The 14141-nt window shown below is 39.8% G+C and overlaps 1 protein-coding gene across 2 annotated transcripts in view; it reads right to left on the reverse strand.

Moving 5' to 3' along the window:
• FANCC (FA complementation group C) overlaps nt 1-14141 on the reverse strand; it is a 175865-nt gene that overhangs the window by 77716 nt on the left and 84008 nt on the right. The window lies entirely within an intron of this gene.

The raw sequence follows: 14141 nt of genomic DNA on the forward strand, positions 1-14141 counted from the left end.
ATATATAATGCCTAGAATCTGGGTCATTTGCAAATGGGGTGGTCTCTATGAAACGAATAATCTTAATTTGTCCAAATAACTCAGGTCACTTTGATTCAGGTATAAAGAAGAAATAAGTTAGTGATAAAATTATTACATTAAGTAAATTTAAACAAATACTAACAGTGAAAAAAATGTATAACTAATGAACAGTGCTTTCACCATATTAAAAATGTGATCTTTACTGTTTTCAAACTCAGTAAAATATTTTTATCACAGTAGAAGTGATAATTTAATACATAAAAAGGAATGCACCACAAATCACAAAGGAAAGATTATGCAATAAATGGTGCTAGGAAAACTATTTGAAAAAAATTAGATTCTCACCTTACGTTATTTATTAAAATATACTTGAATTTACTGTAAATTAAAGAGATCAATGTAAAACTGAAATAAAATAATAAACAAGAAGAAAATACAAGTACTTTTCACATGTCTGAATGGGGAAGAACTTTGTAAACTGAAAATCAAGGAAGCAAATCACTGATCGTTTTAAATTAAAAAACAAAAAAACTCTTGTGTTTTCCAGTGAATAATATAAGCACGAAACTATGAAGAATATTAGCAACAAATAATACAGACATATGTAATCAAATCAGTGTGCAAAATACCATATGACAAATACTAAGAGCATAAAAAAGGAGTATGAACAGATAATTTCTAAAACAAAACACAAATGCCCAAGAAACACATGGATAAATGTTCAGCCTCATAATCAAAAAGGCAAATTTAAATATCAACATAACATTTTCCATTAAATGAATTAAAGAGTTTTAAAGACATGAATACCTAATGCTAATCTGGGTTCTCTGAAACAGGTACTCTGTGTGAGCTATTGGAAAAATACAAATGGGATCCACACATCACTGCTATTGTGAACTGCACGAAGGCACCTATAGAGTGTAAGCAAGTATAACACAAACCATACCAACCCCCATGCTTGGACTGCCAGGGCTATGTCTGCCTAGATGTTTGTAACGTGAAGACACCTTATAGGTTGGTAGAGGCCTACTTTATAGAAAACAACTTGAGAATGTATATTAAAGGTTTTAAAAGCATTCAGAGCTTTTAACATACATTTAAGGAAATAAATCCAAATATCATGATGGGGATTATGCTCAAAGATGTTCACTACAGTGTTATTTCTCATAGTAAAAAATGTCTAACAGCAGGGAATGAATAATTTATAATACCCTCAATACCATGGCTCACTGTAAGCCATTAAAATGCTTATAAAGAATTTATGACAGCATTTTAAATGGTTATAATGTTAAATGAAGAAAGAAAGATGCAAAATTGTATATACAGAAATGATTTTATCAATATAAAAACAATCCAGGGGCTCCCCTGGTGGCGCAGTGGTTGAGAGTCCGCCTGCTGATGCAGGGGACACGGGTTCCTGCCCCGGTCCGGGAAGATCCCACATGCCGCGGAGTGGCTGGGCCCGTGAGCCATGGCCGCTGAGCCTGCGCGTCCGGAGCCTGTGCTCCGCAACGGGAGAGGCCACAGCAGTGAGAGGCCCGCGTACCGCAAAAATAATAATAATAATAAAAAGAAAAAAAGAAAAACAACCCTGTACCTTAATACTCAGTGTTGGCAAAGATGTGGTAAGGGGCACTCCATTGCTGTTGGATACACAATTTTTTTTTAAATAAATAAATTTATTATTTATTTATTTATTTATTTATTTATTTATTTATTTATTTATTTATGGCTGTGTTGGGTCTTCGTTGCTGCGCATGGGTTTTCTCTAGTTGCGGCGAGTGGGGGCTACTCTTCTGTTGTGGTGGGCTGGCTTCTCACTGAGGTGGCTTCTCTTGTTGTGGTGCACGGGCTCTAGGTGCACGGGCTTCAGTAGCTGTGGCACACAGGCTTAGTTACTCCACGGCATGTGGGATCTTCCCAGACCAGGGCTCGAACCCGTGTCTCCTTCATTGGCGGATTCTTAACCACTGTGCCACCAGGGAAGTCCTGGGAGCACAAATTTGTAAAGCCTTCCTGGGAAGTCACTTGATGATATGTAACCAAAGCATTAAAATTCATATCCTTTTATCCAGTAATTTGATTTCCAAAAATATATCCTAAGGAAAGATTTAGGTTCATGACAGTATTACTTATAACAGTGAAAAATTAGAAGCAACCAAAGCACCCAACAACATTGGATTTGTTGAATCCATCTTGGTTTATCCAACAGCATGAATCACATTGTCAAAAAGATATTTAATGACATAGGAAATGACAATGTAACATTAATTTGAAAATCAAGGTATAAGAACTGTATATTCAATGTGATATTAATTTTATATGCAAAAAAATACTAGGAAGAAACATGACAGTTAACATATATTATTTCTGGGAGTGATTTAAAATTTCTTCTTTATACTACCTGTATTTCCAAAGTTTCTACAATTACCATATCTTACTTTTTATTGTAAAAAAATGTTTTGTAAAATGCAATTATGCGCTTTAACTTATGTGTTTTTTCTCATAATTCCCTAATACAAATTGCTATGAAGGGACACAAGAGTTTTATCCCTGAATGAAATAAGCATAAGTCCTAGAAACAACATATTGAGGCCTTGCTATGGTTGCATAACTTCAAAACAGACACCTTAAACTTTAGACCTACAAATCTCTCTTTTAAAGTAAACTTAAAAATTGATAAGTACTTCTCATCGCTAAGAATAATATTTCTTACTGCCACCTAGTGGCAAACATTCTAAAGAAAAAACCATTAAAGATTCTGTAGGCACTGGCTCTTGGACAAAAATTAATTCCTACAGTCACACGATAATTGACTCATTTTAAAATGCTGACAAAGCAATCTTGGAAATCTTCTACTCCAACCCCCTCATTTTACTGATGAGGAAGTGAGCTTCTAAATACATAAATCATTATCTACAAAAAGATGTGCATGTATATGAATAGGCTCCGATTTGAAAGGCATAAAGAAAATGTGCAAATGCAACACGCTGACTAGTGATCTAAAATCCTTCAAGCGTGGAAAGTGCAGGAACCCACACAGCTGTGCATAAAACATTTTAAGCCTAATTTTGATTCATGTATGAGTTTGAACTCTGCTAATGTTTGAAAAGCCACTTAAAACTGCTTACACCAGGGGGCTTCCCTGGTGGTGCAGTGGTTGAGAATCTGCCTGCTAATGCAGGGGACACAGGTTTAAGCCCTGGTCTGGGAGGATCCCACATGCCACGGAGCAACTAGGCCCGTGAGCCACAACTACTGAGCCTGCGCTCCGCAACAAGAGAGGCCGCGATAGGGAGAGGCCCGTGCACCGCGATTAAGAGTGGCCCCCGCTTGCCACAACTAGAGAAAGCCCTCGCACAGAAACGAAGACCCAACACAGCAAAAATAAATTAATTAATTAAACTCCTACCCCCAACATCTTCTTTAAAAAAACAAACAAAAAAACCAAAAAAAAAAAAACCTGCTTATACCATGAAAGTGAACTTTTGAGAAGAAAAGTTTTAAATAAATCAGGGGAAAGTCCATTTCCCTTGTTTTCAGGTGTTCTTTCTTGTCCTAGTCTCATTGTATCCGCTCCGTCTTGTAACAGGCAGCACATTCACAGGCGGGTTAGTAAAGCTGGAGCTATGAGGCTGTGGTTTGGCGCAGAGTATGGGTGTGGAAGAAGGGTTGTGGTTTATACTTAGGCAAAGGGTTAGGAGAGCCAAATTGCGGTCAATACTCTTGAACTGAGACAGAGCACATATTTTATACTTCTCCAAACAATTTCTTCATCTGATCATTAAAGTCCTTTAGAATTTCCACCACTTTGGTCTCTACTACATCTATCTCTTTACACATAATATAAATAAAAACTTTGGTAAACAAGGATCCCTTATTCATTCATTCATTCATCAACAAACATATATTAAGTATGATCTGGATTCAAGCCACTCTACCGGGGCTACTGTGATAAGAAGCCCCCTACAATCCGATGAAGGGAGAGAGATGGAAATATCCGTAATACAAGACAGAATGCACTAAGTGCTATAATGAAGGGGTAAGACAATCACTGTGGAAACAGAGGAAGTAATGATTAATTCTAACTGTAGGGTTTCAGAGTGCTCCCAGAGATGATGACTTCTGAGCTGATTCTGACAGCTAGGGAAGGAGAGAAAGAGAGAGGAGAAGGAGGTGTAGGAAAGAGAGGGTGTGTAATGATGGCTGCGCTAGACGGAGAAAAATGACTAGAGGGATTAGAGAAGGGCGGTGGAAAAGCAGCCATGGTGTGTGGGCAAAGACATGGGAAATGTTCCTGTAACCCCTACTACTCCAATCCTTCACTGGATTCCTAAGCATAGCCTCCCCTACAGGGCCTCAGCCTACCTGGTCAAACTTACTTCTCCCGAGGAGGGACCTTCAAGATTGTGGACGAGTAAGATGTGGAGATCACCTTCCTCCCCACAAATACATCAATAATACATCTATATGTGGAACAACTACTGAGCACCTACTGAACGCTGGCAGAAAACCCCAGACTTCCCAAAAGGCAAGAAATTCCCCACATACCTGGGTAGGGCAAAAAGGAAAACAGAGACAAAAGAATAGGGATGGGACCTGCACCTCGGGGAGGGAGCTGTGAAGGAGGAAAAGTTTCCACACACTAGGAAGTCCCTTCACTGGCAGAGATGGGGAGTGGGTGGGGGGGAAGCTTTGGGGCCATGGAGGAGAACGCAGCAACAGGGGTGCAGAGGGCAAAGTGGAGAGATTCCTGCACAGAGGATCGGTGCTGACCAGCACTCACCAGCCCGAGAGGCTTGTCTGCTCATCCGCCAGGACGGGTGGGGGCTGGGAGCTAAGGATCCGGCTTCAGAGGTCGTATCCCAGGGAGAGGACGGGGGTTGGCTGCGTGAACACAGCCTGAAGGGGGCTAGTGCGCCACAGCAAGCCAGGAGGGAGTCCGGGAAAAGGTCTGGACCTGCCTAAGAGTCAGGAGACCATTGTTTCAGGGTGCGCGAGGAGAGGGGATTCAGAGCACCTCCTAAACGAGCTCCAGAGATGGGAGCAAGCCGCGGCTATCTGCGCGGACCCCAGAGACGGGCATGAGACACTAAGGCTGATGCTGCATCCACCAAGGAGCCTGTTTGCAAGCACAGGTCACTCTCCACACCTCCCCTCCCGGGAGCCTGTGCAGCCCACCACTGCCAGGGTCCCGTGATCCAGGGACAACTTCCCCAGAAGAACACACGGCACGCCTCAGGCTGGTGCAACGTCATGCTGGCCTCTGCCGCCGCAGGCTCACCCCGCATGCCGTACCCCTCCCTCCCCCTGGCCTGAGTGAGCCAGACCCCCCTAATCAGCTGCTACTTTAAGCCCGTCCTGCCTGGGCGGGAACACACGCTCTCAGGCGACCTACATGCAGAGGCAGGGCCAAATCCAAAGCTGAACCCCAGGAGCTGTGAGAACAAAGAAGAGAAAGGGAAATCTCTCCCAGCAGCCTCAGGAGCAGCAGATTAAATCTCCACAATCAACTTGATGTACCCTGAATCTGTGGCATACATGAATAGACAATGAACCATCCCAAAATTAAGGTGGTTGACTTTGGGAGCAACTGTGGACTTGGGGCTGGCTTTCTGCATCTCATTTTGTTTCCGGTGTTATGTTTATTTTAGTTTAGTATTTAGAGCTTATATTATCATTGGTTTATTGATTTGGTTGCTCTCTTCCTTTTTTCTTTTTAATATACATATATATTTCCCTTTTTTTCTTTTTGTGAGTGTGTATCTGTATGCTTCTTTTTGTGATTTTGTCTGCATAGCTTTGCTTTTACCATTTGTCCTAGGGTTCTGTCTGTCGGTTTTTTGTTTTGTTTTTTTTTAAGTATACAGTGTGCTCTTCTTATTTACTTATTTTTGGCTGCACTGGGTCTTTGTTGCTGCGGGCGGGCCTTCTCCAGTTGCAGTGAGTGGGGGCCGCTCTTCGTTGCGGTGCGCAGGCTTCTTGTTGCAGTGCGTGGGCTTCTCACTGTGGTAGCTTCTCTGGTTGCGGAGCACGGGCTCCAGGGGCAGGGGCTTCAGTAGCTGAGGCAGGCAGGCTCAGTAGTTTGGCTCATGGGCTCTAGAGCACAGGCTCAGTAGTTGTGGTGCACGGGCCTAGCTGCTCCACTGCATGTGTGATCTTCCCAGACGAGGGCTTGGACCCGTGTACCCTGGATTGGCAGGCGGAATGTTAACCACTGCGCCACCAGGGAAGCCCGGCACTCTTTTATATGTTTGCAAATTCCTTTCCTATATGGCTTGAAAGAAGACAGCTGGATTCTTGTATTTACTTCTGCATTTAATTTGTTGCAATATGGTTTTTTTGGTTGAACTATATGGAGAGTCTAGCCCCACGCAGATACGTAGTTTTAAAACGCAGGAGTATTTTAATAGCTTCTTCACACAATTACACATATTCTCCTTTGATATTACACCAAAATTTATCAAGCGCTGCTCACCCTTTTTCTTGCAAGCCTATCTAGGAATGCAGGTAGAGCTGCCTGCCTTAGGTCTACGGGGTGATGGGTGGTCTCTACCATGAGAAGGGCTGAAATTATCCACAATTTACTGGCCAAGACTTACCCTGAAAGCTGAAAGTCCTCAAAGAAACTTTTACCCTTTGTCCTAGGGTTCTGTCTGTCCGATTTTTTGTGTTTTTTTTCTGTTTTTGTATAGTTTTTAGCGCTTGTTATCATTGGTGGATTTGTTTTTTGGTTTGGTTGTTCTTTCTTTTTATTACTTTCTTATTTTTTTATGTTTAATAATTTTTTTAATTTTTTATTTTAATAACTTCTATGGTTTCCTTTCTTTCTTTCTTTCTTTTTCTCCCTTTTCTTCTGAGCTGAGTGTCTGACAGGGAATTGGTGCTCTGGCCGTCTGTCAGGCCTGAGCCTCTGAAGTGGGAGAGCCAAGTTCAGGCCACTGACACACCGGAGATTTCCTGGCCCCATGTAATATCAAACGATGAAAGCTCTCACAGAGATCTCCATCTCAACGGTAAGACCCAGCTCCACCCAACAACAAGCAAGCTACAGTGCTGGACACCCTATGCCAAACAACTAGCAAGACAGGAACACAACCCCACCCATTAGAAGAGAGGTTGCCTAAAATCATACTAAGTTCACAGACACCCCAAAACACACCACTGGATGCGGTTCTGCCCACCAGAAGACAAGATTCAGCCTCACCCACCAGAACACAGGCAACAGTCCCCTCGACCAGCAAACCTACACAACCCTCTGAAGCAAGCTTAGCCACTGGGGGCAGACACCAAAAATAACGGGAACTACCGAACTGCAGTCTGCAAAAAGGAGACCCCAAACACAGTTTAAGTTAAGCAAAATGAGAAGACAGAGAAACACACAGCAGATGAAGGAGCAAGGTAAAAACCCACCAGACCAAACAAATGAAGAAGAAACAGGCAGTCTACCTGAAAAAGAATTCAGAGTAATGACAGTAAAGATGATCCAAAATCTTAGAAATAGAATGGAGAAAATACAAGAAACATTTAACAAGGACCTAGAAGAACTAAAGAGCAAACAAACAATGATGAAAAACACAATAAAAGAAATAAAAAATTCTCTAGAAGTAATCAACAGCAGAATAACTGAGGCAGAAGAATGGACCTGGAAGATAAAATAGTGGAAATAACTACTGCAGAGCAGAATAAAGAAAAAAGAATTAAAAGAATTGAGGACACTCTCAGAGACCTCTGGAACAACATTAAACGTACCGACGTTCGAATTACAGGGGTTCCAGAAGAAGAGAAAAAGAAGCAGTCTGAGAAAATATTTGAAGAGATTATAGTTGAAAACTTCCCTAATATGGGAAAGGAAATAGTCAGTCAAGTCCAAGAACTGCAGAGAGTCCCATACAGGATAAATCCAAGGAGAAACACGCCAAGACACGTATTAATCAAACTATCAGAAATTAAATACAAAGAAAAAATATTAAAAGCAGCAAGGGAAAAGCAACAAATAACATACAACAGAATCCCCATAAGGTTAACAGCTGATCTTTCAGCAAAAACTCTGCAAGCCAGAAGGGAGTGGCAGGACATATTTAAAGTGATGAAAGGGCAAAACCTACAACAAAGATTACTCTACCCAGCAAGGATCTCCTTCAGATTTGACGGAGAAATTAAAACCTTTCCAGACAAGCAAAAGCTAAGAGAAATCAGCACCACCAAACCAGCTTTGCTACAAATGCTAAAGGAACTTCTCTAGGCAGGAAACACAAGAGAAGGAAAAGACCTACAATAACAAATGCAAAACAATTAAGAAAATGGTAAGAGGAACATACATATCAATAACTACCTTAAATGTAAATGGATTAAATGCTCCAACCAAAAGACATAGACTGCCTGAATGGATACAAAAACAAGACCCATATATATGTTGTCTACAGGAGACCCACCTCAGACCTACGGACACGCACAGGCTGAAAGTGAGGGGATGGAAAAAGATATTCCATGCAAATGGAAATCAAAAGAAAGCTGGTGTAGCAACTCTCATATCAGACAAAATACTTTAAAATAAAGGCTATTACAAGAGACAAAGAAGGACACTACATAATGATCAAGGGATCGACCCAAGAAGATACACAACAATTGTAAATATTTATGTACCCAACACAGGAGCACCTCAATACATAAGGCAAATGCTAACAGCCATAAAAGGGGAAATCGACAGTAACAAAATAATAGTAGGGGACTTAAACAACCCATTTTCACCAATGGACAGATCATCCAAAATGAAAATAAATAAGAAAACACAAGCTTTAAATGATACATTAAAAAAGATGGACTTAATTGATATTTATAGGACACTCCATCCAAAAACAACAGAATACACTTTCTTTTCAAGTGCTCATGGAACATCCTCCAGGAGAGATCATAGATTGGGTCACAAATCAAGCCTTGGTAAATTTAAGAAACCTGAAATCATATCAAGTATCTTTTCCGACCACAACGCTATGAGACTAGATATCAATTACAGGAAAAAGTATGTAAAAAATATAAACACATGGAGGCTAAACAATACACTACTAAATAACCAAGAGATCACTGAAGAAGTCAAAGAGGACAACAAAAAATACCTAGAAACAAATGACAATGAAAAGACGATGACTCAAAACCTATGGGATGCAGCAAAAGCAGTTCTAGGAGGGAAGTTTATAGCAATACAATCCTACCTTAAGCAAAAGGAAACATCTCAAATAAACAAGCTAACCTTGCACCTAAAGCAATTAGAGAAAGAAGAACAAAAAACCCCAAAGTTAGCAGAAGGAAAGAAATCATAAAGATCAGATCAGAAATAAATGAAAAAGAAATGAAGGAAACGATAGCAAAGATCAATAAAATTAAAAGCTGGTTCTTTGAGAAGATAAACAAAATTGATAAACCATTAGCCAGACTCATCAAGAAAAAAAGGGAGAAGACTCAAATCAATAGAATTAGAAATGAAAAAGGAGAAGTAACAACTGACATGGCAGAAATACAAAGGATCATGAGAGATTACTACAAGCAACTCTATGCCAATAAAATGGACAACCTGGAAGAAATGGACAAATTCTTAAAAAAGCACAACCTTCCAAGACTGAACCAGGAAGAAATAGAAAATATAAACAGACCAATAACAAGCACTGAAAATGAAACTGTGATTAAAAATCTTCCAACAAACAAAAGTCCAGGACCAGATGGCTTCACAGGCAAATTCTATCAAACATTTAGAGAAGAGCTAACACCTATCCTTCTCAAACTCTTCCAAAATATAGCAGAGGGAGGAACACTCCTAAACTCATTGTACGAGGCACCATCACCCTGATACCAAAACCAAAGATGTCACAAAAAAAGAAAACTACAGGCCAATATCACTGATGAACATAGATGCATAAATTCCTCAACAAAATACTAGCAAACAGAATCCAAGAGCACATTAAAGGGATCATACACTATAATCAAGTGGGGTTTATCCCAGGAATGCAAGGATTCTTCAGTAGATGCAAATCAATCAACGTGATACACCATATTAACAAACTGAAGGAGAAAAACCATATGATCATCTCAACAGATGCAGAAAAAGCTTTCAACAAAATTCAACACCCATTTATGATAAAAACCATCCAGAAAGTAGGTACAGAGGGAACTTTCCTCAACATAATAAAGACCATATGTGACAAACGCACAGCCAGCATTGTTCTGAATGGGAAAAACTGAAACCATTTCCAGTAAGATCAGGAACAAGACAAGGTTGCCCACTCTCACCACTATTATTCAACATAGTTTTGGAAGTTTTAGCCACAGAAATCAGAAAAGAAAAAGAAATAAAAGGAATCCAAATTGGAAAAGGAGAAGTAAAACTGTCACTGTTTGCAGATGACATGATACTATACATAGAGAATCCTAAAAATGCCACCAGAAAAGTACTAGAGCTAATCAATGAATTTGGTAAAGTAGCAGGATACAAAATTAATGCACAGAAATCTCTTGCATTCCTATAAACTAATGATGAAAAATCTGAAAGAGAAAATAAGGATACACTCCCATTTACCATGGCAACAAAAGGAATAAAATACCTAGGAATAAACCTACCTAAGGAGAGAAAAGACCTGTATGCAGAAAACTATAAGACACTGATGAAAGAAATTAAAGATGATACAAACAGATGGAGAGATATACCATGTCCTTGGATTGGAAGAATCAGCATTGTGAAAATGACTATACTCCCTAAAGCAATCTACAGATTCAATGCAATTCCTATCAAACTACCAATCGCAATTTTTCACAGAACTAGAACAAAAAAATTCACAATTTGCATGGAAACACAGAAGACCCTGAAGAGCCAAAACAATCTTGAGAAAGAAAAACGGAGTTGGAGGAATCAGGCTCCCTGACTTCAGACTATACTACAAAGCTACAGTAATCAAGACAGTATGGTACAGTCACAAAAACAGAAATACAGATCAATGGAACAGGACAGAAAGCCCAGATATAAACCCTCGCACATATGGTCACCTTATCTTTGATAAAGGAGGTAAGAATATACAATGGAGAAGAGACAGTCTCTTCAGTAAGTGGTGCTGGGAAAACTGGGCAACTATGTGTAAAAGAATGATATTAGAACACTCCCTAACATATACACAAAAATAAACTGGATTAAAGACCTAAATGTAAGGCCAGACACTATCAAACTCTCAGAGGAAAATATAGGCAGAACACTCTATGACATAAATCACAGCAAGATCCTCTCTGACCCGCCTCCTAGAGAAATCAAAATAAAAACAAAAATAAACAAATGGGATCTAATGAAACTCAAAAGCTTATGCACAGCAAAGGAAACGTATAAACAAGACAAAAAGACAACCCTCAGAATGGGAGGAAATATTCGCAAACGAAGCAACTGACAAAGGATTAATCTCCAAAATATATAAACAGCTCATGCAGCTCAATATCAAAAAAACAAACAACCCAATCCAAAAATGGGCAGAAGACCTAAATAGACATTTCTCCAAAGAAAATATACAGATGGCCAACAAACACATGAAAAGATGCTCAACAGCACTAATCATTAGAGAAATGCAAATCAAAACTACAATGAGATATCACCTTGCAATGGTCAGAATGGCCATCATCAAAAAATTTACAAACAATAAATGCTGGAGTGGGTGTGGAGAAAAGGGAACCCTCTTGCACTGTTGGATGGGAATGTAAATTGATACAGCCACTATGGAGAACAGTATGGAGGTTCCTTAAAAAACTAAAAATAGAACTACCATATGACCCAGCAATCCCACTACTGGGCATATACCCTCAGAACACCATAATTCAAAAAGAGTCATGTACCACAATGTTCACTGCAGCACTATTTGCAATAGCCAGGACATGGAAGGAACTTAAGTGTCCACTGACAGATGAATGGATAAAGAAGATGTGGCACTGGGCTTCCCTGGTGGCGCAGTGGTTGAGAGTCCGCCTGCCGATGCAGGGGACACGGGTTCGTGCCCCAGTCTGGGAGAATCCCACATGCTGTGGAGCAGCTGGGCCCGTGAGCCACAGCCGCTAAGCCTGCGTGTCCGGAGCCTGTGCTCTGCAACGGGAGAGGCCACAGCAGTGAGAGGCCCGCATACCGGAAGAAAAAAAATAAATAAAAAAGAAGATGTGGCACATATATACAATGGAATATTACTCAGCCCTAAAAAGAAACGAAATTGAGTTATTTGCAGTGAGGTGGATGGGCCTAGAGACTGTCATACAGAGTGAACTAAGTCAGAAAGAGAAAACCAAATACCGTATGCTAACACATAGTTATGGAATCTAAAAGAAAAAAGAAAAAAAGGTTCTGATAAACCTAGGGGCAGGACAGGAATAAAGACGCAGATGTAGAGAATGGACTTGAGGACACGGAGAGGGGGAAGGGTAAGCTGGGGCGAAGTGAGAGAGTGGCACTGACAAATATACACTACCAAATATAAAATAGATAGCTAGTGGGAAGCAGCTGCATAGCACAGGGAGATCACCTCGGTGCTCTGTGTCCCCCTAGAGGGGTGGCATAGCGAGGGTGGGAGGGAGACACAAGAGGGAGGGGATATGGGGATATATGTATACATATAGCTGATTCACTTTGTTATACAGTAGAAACTAACACACCATTGTAATGCAATTATACTCCAATAAAGATGTTAAAAAAACCCCACAAAACTTATTTCTCCCAATCTTTCTCTTTGATCCCTGTGATTTGGTAACATCAGACTCCCTGCTGGTCTCCAGACTCACCCAGCCCTTTCCCACTGCCATACCATTTCTTTCTCCTGAGAAACCCAACAACCCTCACTCATCTCTAGCTGCCAAAGGTATACCAATCTTTCAAAATCCATCTTTCTCCAAGATTCCTCTTCCAGTTCCCAACAGTATGAGATAGAATTCTCCTGAAATCTCCACGGTATCCTATTCGTATTTCTCTCGCAATGCCTTCCAAGTTCTGCCTTGTAGTTATATTTCCCCATTCTACTCGTTAGCACACAGGCTCTCCAAGGAAAAGACTGTCTTACTAATATTTATATTCTTTAGAGCAACTGTTAACTTGCCCTTGGCATTTCACACACTAGGTGTTCAATAAACCTTAGCTGAATCAAACTCATTAGAATGAATCGCTCATTTACACTCACTGAACAAGATTATTGCAGGATTCCTTTGTGACCTCATTACAGTACAAAATGATAAATCTTTTCACAATTTCCTAAGTTTTAGTCCATGAAATACCCACATAATACTGGAAAAAAACATTACATTGCTATGTACTTTTATTTCAAAGAGTATTACTTAATTTCATAACACTGACTGGAACCTGGCACATTGATGTGGATGTGATTTCATTGAATAAAAAACTGCTTTGGTGCAGCTCTGTCTGTGGCAACCTATGAGTATGCCACAGTATTAGAGCACCCAGAAGGGACAGGAGAATCAGTAAGTAGCAAGGACCATCTTTGCTGAAAGGGGCACTGGAAAATTACAAAATTATCTCAGATATGCTTAAATAAAAATTATACATTTGAAAAACATTTTTTTCCCCAGCAAACCCAAATAAGAAAACAAACCTTTTGTTAGTTCAATCCAATTTATTCAATTATTCTTGGCCCAAAAATTTAATCCTCAAGGTACAGCACAACATGTTTAATCTTCTCTTTTCTCAAGCTTTCACAGAAGTATCTGGTGTATTCAGACCTTGGCCAGCAGAGATGCTGCCATTTTGAATATTTGGCAGGTTCTTTAACCATATGAAATACCTGTGCCCAAACACTGAAGTAGTCATTTTCTTTTTTATGTTCCCATGACATTTTATGTAAATATCTAATAAAACATTTATATTCTTATTCTGAAATTGTTTATTTACTTAAGCAATATTAAAATTCCCAAATTAATAAATCACTGCTAAGTGATTTAGATTTTTCTAAATTAGACACCATAGTGAAAATTGTCTAATTTTCTTAATAACACAATCTTAAATTATCATTTCTCCCTGCCAACAAAGGCAATCTAGAAACTAGACCAACATGTAAGCATCAACTAAATATATTACTTCACTGAAAAAAAAGTTGCCCTCT

This window comes from Lagenorhynchus albirostris, chromosome 7 (assembly GCF_949774975.1).
Source record: "Lagenorhynchus albirostris chromosome 7, mLagAlb1.1, whole genome shotgun sequence".
NCBI lineage: Eukaryota > Metazoa > Chordata > Mammalia > Artiodactyla > Delphinidae > Lagenorhynchus > Lagenorhynchus albirostris.